Source organism: Prionailurus viverrinus, chromosome B2, assembly GCF_022837055.1.
Source record: "Prionailurus viverrinus isolate Anna chromosome B2, UM_Priviv_1.0, whole genome shotgun sequence".
Lineage (NCBI taxonomy): Eukaryota > Metazoa > Chordata > Mammalia > Carnivora > Felidae > Prionailurus > Prionailurus viverrinus.
The window spans coordinates 51,275,660-51,287,867 of NC_062565.1; the positions used below are offsets into that span (position 1 = coordinate 51,275,660).

General features: G+C 39.8%; 1 pseudogene; it reads left to right on the forward strand.

The window, feature by feature from the left end:
* The first annotated feature begins 7,941 nt into the window (after positions 1 to 7,941).
* Positions 7,942 to 8,506, forward strand: LOC125166283 (dihydrofolate reductase-like; annotated as a pseudogene).
* Positions 8,507 to 12,208: the final 3,702 nt, after the last annotated feature.

A 12,208-nucleotide genomic window follows, 5' to 3' on the forward strand; every position in this document is an offset into this window, starting at 1 on the left:
TATTGTAAAATGCATCACTTGCTACTTTGTGTCTCAACCCATTAACTCCTTGAGAGCAGAACATATATTTGACTCCTCCTTGATTCAACCTAGCACAAAGCATAGGTAAATTCCTCCCTTCTATTCTTTAATACTTTCTGATGATGTATCCTAAAAAAGTAATATTTAATACTAACTGCTAGTCCTCTTCGTTGTTTTATACCCACATATATATTATACATATTCCTCAATCCAGCACCTACTGGTTCAGGAGAAAAGCACTCTGCATCTCTTGACCAGCAGGGCTCATCACTTAGAGCTGAATTTGGAGTGGCTCAGGGAGGGCATTGGTGTCCCCTCATTTGTGAAGGTTTTTATTTATTTCTTTTCTTTTCTTTTTCTTCTCCTTCTTCTTCTTTTTTCTTTTCTTTTTTTCTTTTTTTTTTTTGCCACAGATGAATAGACATCAGCTCTAGCAGCTGCTCTATTGACCCTGTCCAAAGGAAATCCACTCTAAAAATAGAATTGAAGGGAACAAATGGTCTGCCTGATAACCTATTTTGAGGGGTAGGGGGTTGGAGATTCAAAAATGAAAGTATGTTATCAAGTAGGATGAGAAATATAAAGATCGGAAAAGTTTTAAGGCATGATTTCTAGCATAAAGTTCAATTGGCCACATTCATAGCCATATGCCACCTATAGAGATTAAACATGTAAAATTGCCAATATCAGATACAGCCTAATGTTTTGAAGTTTTACATGATCCTTCCTATATATAGCAAGGCTCTTGGTATCTTAGGAACACAATTATAAAAAATTTCATCATAAACCACAGGCCTTTAAAATGATGTCAAGGGGAAAGCCCTAAAGACTCCACCAAAAAAAACTTCTAGAACTGATGAAATAATTCAGTAAAGTTGCATGATATAGAACAAATGTATGGAAATTTGTTGCATTTCTATATACTAATAATGAAGCAGCGGAAAGTGAAATTAAGAAAATAATCTCATCGGCAATTGCCAAATAGTAAAACATGTAGGAATAAACTTTACTGAAGAGGTGAAAGACTTTTACTCTGAAAACTATAAAACTGATGAAAGAAATTGAAGACAATGCAAAGAAATGGAAAGACATTCCATGCTCATGGTTTGGAAGAACGGATATTGTTAAAATGTCCTTACTACCCAAAGCAATCTGCAGATTTAATGCAATCCCTATCAAAATACCAACAGCATTTTCCACAGAACAAGAACAAACAATACTAAAATTTGTAGGGAACCATGAAATACCCTGAATAGCCAAAGCAATCTTGAAAAAGAAAAACAAAACTGGAGGTATCGCCATTCTAGACTTCAAGTTCTATCACAAAGCTGTAGTAAACAAAACAGTATGGTACTGGCACAAAAACAGACACATAGATCAATAGAACAGAATAGAGAGCCAGAAACAAACCCACAATTATATGGTCAATTAATATTCAACAAAGGAAGAAAGAATATACAATGAGAAAAATTCTCTTCAACAAACGGTGCTAGGAAAACTGGACAGCTACATGCAAAAGAATTAAATTGGACCACTTTCTTATACCATACAAAAATAAATTCAAAATGGATTAAAGACATAAATGTGAGACCTTAAATCATAAAAATCCTAGAAGAGAATACAGGCAGTAATTTTTCTGACATAGGCCATGATAATAATTTTCTGGATAGGGCTCCTGAAGCCAGGAAAACAAAAACAAAAATAAACTGTTGGGACTACATCAAAATAAAAAGCTTCTGCACAGTAAAGGAAACAAATAGAAAAACTAAAAGGCAATCTACTGAATGGGAGAAGACATTTGCAAAGGATATATCTTAAAAAAGGGTTAGTACCCAAAATATATAAAAAACTGATACAACTCAACACCCAAAAAATAAATAATCCTATTAAAAACTGGGCAGAAGACATCAACATTTATCCAAAGAAGACATCCAGGTGGCCAACAGACACATGAAAATATGCTCATCATCACTCATCATCAGGGAAATGAAAATCAAAACCACAATGAGATATTGCCTCATACCTGTCAGAATGGCTAACATAAAAAACACAAGAAACAACATGTGTTGGTGAGGATGTGGAGAAAAAGAAACACTTTTGCACTGTTGGTGGGGATGTAAACTGGTGCAGCCATTATGGAAAACAGTATGGAGTTTCCTCAAAAAAGTTAGAAACAGAATTACCGTATGATTCGATAATCACACTACTGGATATTTACCCCCAAAATACAGAAACATTAACCCAAAAGGATACATGGCACCCCTTTGATTATTGCAGAATTATCTACAATAGCCAAATTATGGAACCAGCCCAAGTGTCCATTGATAGATTAATGGATAAAGAAGAGGCGGTACATATAAACAATGGAATATTATTCAGCCACAAAAAGGAATGAATCTTGCCATTTGCAATAGAATGGATGGAGCTAGAGGATATAATGCTAAGTGAAAGTCAGTCAGAGAAAGACAAATACCACATGATTTCACTCATATGTGGAATTTAAGAAACAAAACAAATGAACAGGGAAAATGAGAGAGAGAGAGAGAGAGAAAGAGAGAGAGAGAGAGAGAGAGAGAGAGAGAGAGAGAGAAACCAAGACACAAACTCCTAACTACAGAGAACAAAGAGGTGGTTAACGGAGGGGAGGTGGGCAGGAGGATGGGTGAAATAAGTGAAGGGGATTAAAGAGTACACTTATGATGAGCACTGAGAAATGTATAGAGTTGTTGAATCAGTTTTGTATGCCTGAAACAAATACAACACTATTATTAACAATACTGGACTTAAAATGAAAAAACTTAATAAAAGAAATAATAAAATGGTGCCAAGGGGCTTCCAGGTTTCCCAACTCTTCAGAGAACACATAGTTCCCAGGGACTCTTGGTATTATCATGGCACAAACTGAGTACTCACCAAACACATAACGTCACCCTGGGCTTTCTCTATGAACTCACAGCCCAAAGCCTTGCCTGGGAGACCTTGTTCCTGTGGGATTCCAATTTTCCCTTCTCCCAGAGTAAATTGGAAGTGATCTAAATGAAGGGAGAGCAAATCAAACAGCAGAATCACAACCTACAACTTGAGTGGACTGATGTTATACATGGAAGCCCCTAGAAGTGTGGCTAAAACCATTAACTTTTTTTAGTGTATGTTCTTATGTAGGGTTTTTAATATGTTAAAACCTTATGTAGGGTTCAAACCTTATGTAGGGTTCAAACCTTATGTAGGGTTTAATATGTTAAAACCTTATGTAGGGTTTAATACATATGTTAATATGTAGGGTTTTATGTAGGGTTGGTTTCCATACAACACCCAGTGCTCATCCCAACAGGTGCCCTCCTCAATGTCCACCCCCCACCCTCCCTTCATCCCACCACCCATCAACCCTCAGTTTATTCTCAGTATTACTCTGCCTTATAGAGGCAGAAGACCCCTTGAGGCAGTCAGAAGGAAGGAACTGAGGAGAAGCCCAGGCCAGCACCTCAGGGGCCCCTGTGCTCTGCTAATTTCTTCAAAACCATCTAAGTCATCCTCCAGTGCCTGGGATTGATGGGGTTGCCAGAATCTTCTGGGTGGGGTGTCTTGATCCCAGACCAGGACTTATTTAGAGCCCTTGGTTCCCCATGGGCTCTGGCTTGTTTTTCTCTCTTTTGAGGAACTCTCTGATCCTCTACCCCCACTTCCCCCCCATTGTACACATGTGGGGTTGTTAAGTGCTGATAAGCATGGGGGACTTTGTGCTTATGGGATCTTCTGGGGGCTCTGGGCTGGGCCCCAGTTCCAAACTGGAGGCTTGACAAGTGGATCATCTCCACTATCTTGCTCAGTATTTCTCACATAGAATTGCATGACATTGGGCAGCCAGTATGGGGCTGACATTCTGACTTTGAGTTATTCAAACTGTTTCTATAGATAAGTCCCTGGAAAGAAATTTGTTCCTCCTCTCCACCCCTTACCCTTGAGGCAGCCCTGGAGAAGACAAGTGGAGGGAAAGAGGAATGAATGGAAAACTGGCAAAATGAGGGTGGCAATTTAATAAAAGGCCTGAAAGAAACCAGGAAACCCACCTGAGAAGATTCTGGGGAATGTCTATGGTCAGGTGTCTAAGAATTTTGTATATGCTAAGTTGTTCAATCCTCACAACAATCCCAGGAGGTAGGAACTAGGGCCACCCCAATTTACAAAAGAGGGGGAAAGAAGAAGGAAAGAAGGAAGGAAGGAAGGAAGGAAGGAAGGAAGGAAGGAAGGAAAGTCCAGAGAAATTAGATACCACCTAAGATTACACAGGAGCTAGAAAGTGGTAGAGACGGCTTTTAGTCATTAGGGTTGACTCCAGAGTCTATGGTCCAAAACACTTGGCTATTTGTGACTAATGTGGATTCTTAATTTATTAACTGCGTAGCATGTGATATAACCACTTCCATTGCCCCCCAACTTTCCAGTAAACTTTATAAGTGACTGGTTATGTTTTAAATTTTGCTTTGTTTAGAAACCAGTAAAAAGGCTATTTCTTGTTTAGATATATAAAGTAAAGAGGCAGGAATGCCTGGGCAGCAGTGACCATGTGACCATAAGACTTTCTGGAGTTCAAACCAATCTTTGGGAAGGCGTATATATCAGTCAGGATACCAACAGGGAAAGCCAACAACCTCATAGGGTTTACCTGAGAGTTTAATGAAGAAACTCTGGGGGGACAGAGTTAAGGGAACCAGCAAAGGAGGGTGGAGCACGAAGGGACTAGCCATAGACAGAAGCTTTTATATGCTTTGTCCTTAAGGGGCAAAGGGCGGTAACTGTGTTATCAAGTCTTGAGAGAGCTTGGAACCTTGGAAGGTAGATCACCTACCCAGAGCTATGACTACAGAATGAAGAACCATGGACACAGGAAAGAAGCAGAGACAGTAAATATCTCCTCCTCTTTCTCTTTCCAACCTCTGATATCCCGCATATGTTTCCACTGGTCAAACCCAACCCAGAAGCCAGAAGGCAAAGGGACCCTGATGATGCAAACTAAGGGTCAGCATCTGGGTGGGGGGGGCTCAGATGGTTAAGCATCTGACACTTTTTTCCCCCCAATGCTTATTTATTTTTGAGAGAGAGAGAAAGAAATAGAGAGTATGAGTGGGGAGGGGAAGAGAGAGAGGGAGACACAGAATACCAAGCAGGCTCTAGGTTTTGAGCTGTCAGCACAGAGCCTGAGGTGGGGCTCGAACACATGAACCTGACCCAAAGATTATGACCTGAGCCGAAGTTGGATGCTTAATCGATTGAGTCACCCAGGTGCCCCAAGCATCTGACTCTTGATTTTTGCTCAGGTCATAATCTCACGGTTTGTGGGTTTGAGCCCCACGTAGGGCTCTGTGCTGACAGTGCAGAGCCTGCTTGGGATTCTCCCTCTCCTCTCTCTCTTCCCCTCCCCTGTACTCGCTCACTGTCTTTCTTCCTCAAAATAAATAAGTAGATAAAATTAAAAAAAATAAAGGTCAGTCTTTGAAGACACAGAGGAGGCAGAGAAAGATGAAGGAGAAGCAAACATAAAATTATAGCACTGAGATTGGAACTTTCATAAGCTCTGGAAGTACTGGAAGTGTGTGTGTGCGTGTGTGTGTGTGTGTGTGTGTGTGTGTGTGTGTGTAGAAAGACACTAGTTTGGGTTTGGGTTCAGGCTCTAAGCTGAGCTTCAGTTGTTCCTAGATTTCATCAAAAGTCCAGATATGTACTAGGAAAATTGAAGTCTGTAAAGGCATATGCTTGGACTTCCCAGGAGCCTGGGTACATCTCGAGGTCTCTCTATGACTGAGAACAGCCTTCTGCACTTTTCTGAGTCAGTGTGAAGATCCCAGGGCGTGGACTGAACAATCTGGCTTCCTGAAGCTAATGGTCACCTCTCTTGACTAGCCCACTGGACTAGCCCACTGTCAGAGGGGCTCATTCTATTCAGATGTCAGTGATACTGATGAGTGAGGCATCCACAAACTACTTCTGAGTGTCAGAGAAAGTATTGAGAACATTGCACAGCTCATGTAAGAGAGACTACATTATGATTTATTATTTAAAAAAATTATATAATGTTATCTGCACTCAACATGCTATCTAAGTGACACATGATTCTCATTTGATTGGTTATTTTAGGTGAAACCTTCATTAGAAATAGTGGTTGCTTTCATGTTTCATTAATCTTAAGACAGAGGACTTTTAGGCAAGGGGTAATGATCTTTCAGAATAAGTTTCTCCTATATAGGCTTTCATTTATTATCTTGAAAGTCCAACAAGGTCCACTTGTTTGGACTTGAAGTAATGTCATTTGACATTGGAATTGCTACCCCTTAGAATACGATTATACTGATCACAGTAAAATGTGACTCCCATCTCATAGTTTTCTCTCTACCTTGTAAACCTGAAAATTGGAATAGGAACAAGAGTTGACGGTTTTTAGGAAGCAAATTGTTGTTAGTGCCTAACAACTCATTTGCAACAATTTATTCTAGCAGAAAACGTCAGGTGTGTATTGGCCATCCTGTCACTGGAGCCAGCGATGATTTATTTGCTCCTTGACAATGGAAAAATGAGGGATTTAGAAGGTCAGGGACAACATATTGATGTGGATTTTGTAGGGTAGGGTTACTCCACACTCCAGCAGTAGTATTGGAGTCCTGTGGCTTTGCTGAAACCTTCTAGTGCTTTTCACTAACCCCCGTAAGTGGGTTTTTCATCTGATCTTGGCTTCTACTTTACAGTAACAAACAAACAAACAAACAAACAAACAAAACCCCACAAACCATAATGTGGCTAATACAATGTTCATGATTAGGTTGCATAAGGTGATGCCGTGATATGATCTCTGAGATTACCTTTGAAATGTTTGAAGTGTCATTTTGCTCTTACCTTTTTCAGAGGAGTGTTGGCCCTTTAGGCTAGAGATTTCTTGCCCCCCCCCTTTTTTTTAAATCTTTTTGTTTTTCAGTGCTCCTTATCATCTTGGCCTTGGCTATGTGGTTATTTCAAGGCCACTGTCATCCAAATGCTACTCAGTGAAGTGATGCAGCCTCTTAGTGTTGGATTCCAGGCCCAAAGCCCTCCGAGAGTACAGGGAGGGGGTGCAGAGTAGGCCAGAGAAGCTACAAGAGAGAGAAGAGGACCATGTTCTGAAATGCCATCCCATTAAAACTGTCCATGTGAAGGATAAATTCCAGCAAATATACCTTTTGATGCTTTGCTGAACTTCTAAGATCCGAAGGCAAGCTCTAAGGGCAAAAATCTTAAACATAAAAAAACCAGAAACACACAGAAGTAGGGCTAACCCTGAGACTCTCCCAGCTCCCCATACAGCCAACATACCTGGAGACGTCACATTCTCAGTGAAATGAAGGGGTAGGCTGGGAAAAAAAATCTGCCTGCTAGCAAAAGTCACCACCAAAACAAAAACAAAAGCAAAAGCAAAAAACACAAACAAACAAACAAACAAAAAAACTGTTGGTGGGGGAAAAAAAAGACAATAACAATTTCTTCTCTAAAGAAGGCCTTCTCTAGTCAGAGGCCTGCCTTTTAGAAGATCTGGGATTCCAATCCACACTACCCACTTAGTCAGGGACACTCCAAACCTAGAAATGAAGTGACCCCAGGTTAGTGGCAGCCCTGGCACACCCTCTCTGGAGAGAATTACCCTCAGTCAAGTTCCCACAAGTTCCCACAGGTTATCAAAACCTAAGCTTATAATAAAAAGATTACTAGGTGTTTTAAGAAACCATATATACCATGAGTGAGACTCACCAGAACCACAAAACAAAACAAAACAAAACCAAGAAAAACAAACACCAGTTCAAGACCCTGGTAAGATCTCAGATATTAAAAATTTCACGCCAAGCTCCGCCGGGATTCCTAGTGCTGTGAGTAAGCTCTGTGGTGTTCACAGCATCTGTCATGGTTCGTTCGCTAAACTGTATCGTCGCTGTGTCCCAGAACATGGGCATCGGCAAGAATGGGGACCTGCCCTGGCCGCCGCTCAGGAATGAATTCAAGTATTTCCAAAGAATAACCACAACCTCATCAGTAGAAGGTAAACAGAATTTGGTGATTATGGGTAGGAAGACATGGTTCTCTATTCCCAAGAAGAATCAACCTTTAAAGGACAGAATTAATATAGTCCTCAGTAGAGAACCTCCAGGAACCTCCACAAGGAACTAATTTTCTTGCTAAAAGTCTGGATGATGCCTTAAAACTTATTGAGCAACCAGAATTAGCACATAAAGTGGACATGGTTTGGGTAGTGGGAAGTAGTTCTGTTTATAAGGAAGCCATGAACAGGCCAGGCCATCTTAGGCTACTTGTGACAAGGATTATGCAGGAATTTGAAAGTGACACATTTTTTCCAGAAGTTGATTTGGAGAAATACAAACTTCTCCCAGAATACCCAGGTGTTCTTTCTGATATCCAGGAGGAGAAAGGCATTAAGTACAAATTTGAAGTATAGGAGAAGAACAATTAATGTGAAGGTGTTTTCTGGTTTATTTCAAGTTAGTTGTTCCCCCTCCCCTCCAATTCTATATTTTTTTAATATTAGAAAAAAAGACTTTTGTGACTTTAGGTCAATGGGTAATCATTTCTTTTAAAAAAATGTTTTTTTAACATTTATTTATTTTTGAGAGACAGAGAGAGACAGAGCATGAGTAGGGGAGGGCAGAGAGAGAGGGAGACACAGAATTCGAGCAGGCTCCAGGCTCTGAGCTGTCAGCACAGAGCCCGACGCGGGGCTCGAATTTACGAACCATGAGATCATGACCTGAGCCGAAGTTGGATGCTCAACAGACTGAGCCACCCAGGTGCCCCAATGGGTAATTATTTCTAAGCAATGAGATTTTGTAAGTTGATCCTAATTAGACTATAGTTAAGATTAGTTTTAACTAGACCATATCAGATAACCATTTGTGAAACCTTTTTTGCTATAGCTGTATGATGCCCATCAAGGACCAGCACCTGCCTACAGTAGCATATCTTTCAAAAACTCAAGTGAAAAAATTCCCTGAGAGCATGAGTTGAAACCAGGACCTATAGAGATAGAACTAGACAGACTTGTCCAAAGATCAGACATGGATTATAAACAGAAGAGATAGAACTCAGATATTAAAAGAAAAGTAAATCAAAATAGGGACTTTGAATTCTCTATGCATTTCACTCTTCTCAAAAAAGGTTCTGTTCATTCAGGCAATCATTAAGTTGAGGGAACTCTGGTATATTCCACCGGGATAGTAAAGAGGCAGGTAGGACACTGCCTTTTTGAAGGTAAAAAGAAAAGGTCTGAGACCTCTAAAAACTCTGTCTCTGAACTTCTGTGAGATTCCATGGATGTTACAATGATAGAAGAATAAATTGTTCTCTACAAAAAAGAATGACTTAAAACAAGCATATGGCTAAAATTAGAAACTGAAAAGGTAATGAACTGAAACTAGATAATGCTAGAAACCAAAATTATGAAGTTGGAAACAAAATTAAACTTCACTGAATTAAAAAGTGAAAATTAAAACATGTTTTCCTATCATGTTAGCAAAGATTTGGATTGTTTAGTAACCAAATAAAGAGGATTTTTTGCCTTGTAAATTAATACAACTTTTTTAGAGTTTAAGTTAACAATATCGATTAAAATTAAAATTATTCTGGGTTTGGACCCAGAGCTGAGCTTCCACTTCTAAATACTAATCCTGAACAACAAAGAGATAGACCTAAGGGGAAAAAAAAAGATTTCAGATATTAAAATTATCAGATATAGAACATAAAATAATTTTTAGATGAACATTTATTTATTTTGAGAAACAGAGAGAGAGAGAGAGAGAGAGAGAGAGAGAGAGAGCATGCATGCACATTCATGTGAGTGAGCGGGGAGGGGAAGGGACAGAGAGAAAGGGAGAGACACAGAATCTGAAGCCGACTCCCTGATGTCAGTGCAGAGCCTGATGAGGGGCCCAATCCACAACCAACCATGAGATCATGACCTGAGCCAAAATCAAGAATCAGACACTTAACCAACTGAGCCACCCAAGACACTCCTAGAACATAGAATAATTATCCATGAAATGCACACTTACAGAGAGGTTACATATTTTTACCATCACATTTTAAAATAACCGTTTTCTAATTAAAAAGATAGAACTAAAATACTGGACAGTGAACAGTCAGTCAACATTATCAACTGAGAAAGAGTGATTCAAAGTACAAAATTTTAGGATTCCTGTCATTTTTGGAAGCAGAATCCATATTTTATTTTATTTGAAGCTTTGCTAAATTATATATATATATAATTTTAAAGGTAACCACCAAAAGAATAAAAAAAATAGAATGTATAATGTACAAATAGTAGAATGGAAAGAAATAATCTGAAAGACATCAGGAGAAAAAAAGAAACATGAAAAGAATAACAATGAGACCACAAAAGAAGATGAAAGGAATAAATACAAATTTACCAATAATTGTAATGAATGTATATAGTAGTCCCCCTTTACCCATGACTTTGTTTTCTAAGGTTTCAGTTACCCACAGTCAAGTGCGGTCCAGAAGTAGAGAATCCTTCTTCTGACTTATTGTCAGAAGGTCAGTAGTAACGTAATGCTACGTCACAGTGCCTACGTCATTCACCTTATGTCATCGCATCACATGGGTTTATTGTCATCTCACATCATCACAAGAAGGGTGAGAGGCACCTGGCTGGATCAGTCAGTGGAGCATGTGATCTCAGGGTTGTAAGTTTGAGCCCCATGTTGGGTAGAGATTACTTAAAACTAAAATTTTTTTAAAAAAAAGAAGAAGGGTGAGAATAGGACAATAAGATATTTTGAGAGAGAGAGACACCACATTCACATGACTTTTACTACAGTGTATTGTCATATTTTTTCTATTTTATTATTAATTATTCATCTCTCACTGTGCCTAATTTATAAATTAAACATTATCATAAGTATGTATGTAAGGGAAAAAAACAGTATCTATAGGGTTTGGTACTATCTGTGGTTTCAGTCACCTGGGGGTCTTAGAATGTCCCCCTTTGGTTAAAGGAGGACTAGTGTACCAATTTTTTTTTTAACAATGAAAAGAAAGTTTCTTGGGGCGCCCGGGTGGCACAGTCGGTTAAGCGTCCGACTTCAGCTCAGGTCACGATCTCGCGGCCCGTGAGTTCGAGCCCCGCGTCAGGCTCTGGGCTGATGGCTCAGAGACTGGAGCCTGTTTCCGATTCTGTGTCTCCCTCTCTCTCTGCCCTCCCCCGTTCATGCTCTGTCTCTCTCTGTCCCAAAAATAAATAAATGTTGAAAAAAAAATTAAAAAAAAAAAAAAGAAAGTTTCTTATTGTAAAAGTGCTTTCACCCTCCCTGTGTGTGGCCTTGGAGCTGCCCCACCCTTTTTCCCATCAGTGCTCCTACCACCACCTTTCACCCCACAGATGGTGGGTGGTTCAGGACAGTGGTGGCTTTCTCCTGTCACCCCTTGGCAGTCCCTTAAGGACCAACTCGTGACCTCAAGGTGCCTTACCTGAGTCAGCCATTCAGCAGTGTCTGAGATACTCATCTTGGTGGTAAGTTACAGTGGCAGATGTTTCTCTGTTATAGCATCTCTTAGAATGCTTGTTTCTGATGCTAACTCTGCATTCAACATGAAAAGGAAACGTGTCTCTGAAGGTAACAAGGGACGCTGAGGCATGCAACCTTTGTTTCTAAGGAGGAGATTATCTGCGGGGGGAGGTGCAGAACAACCAGCAGAACACCCAAAGGATGCAAAAAGTCCTTCAAAATCTGGGAGCAGCTCTCACTCTGGAGCAGATAATAAAAATGAAAGGAAAGTAAATCTTTAAAAACGAAAAAAAAAAAAAAACAGAAGGACTTAATGTTGGCTATCCAGAAAGTCAGGAAAAATGATATATTAAAATTTTTTAAAATATTTATTTATTTTGAGAGAGAGACAGACAGAGCACGAGCAGGGGAGGGGCAGAGAGAGAGGAAGACACGAATCCAAAGCAGGCTCCAGGCTCTGAGCTGTCAGCACAGAGCTCAACACCCACTAACGGTAAGATCGTGACCTGATCTGAAGTCAGACACTTAACCAACTGAGCCACCCAGGCGCCCCAAAAGGAGATAATTTTTGAATGACATTTTGTCCTAAGTCTGCTAAAGAAAAAAAATAAGAGAGAACTAATATTCTGGTGGAA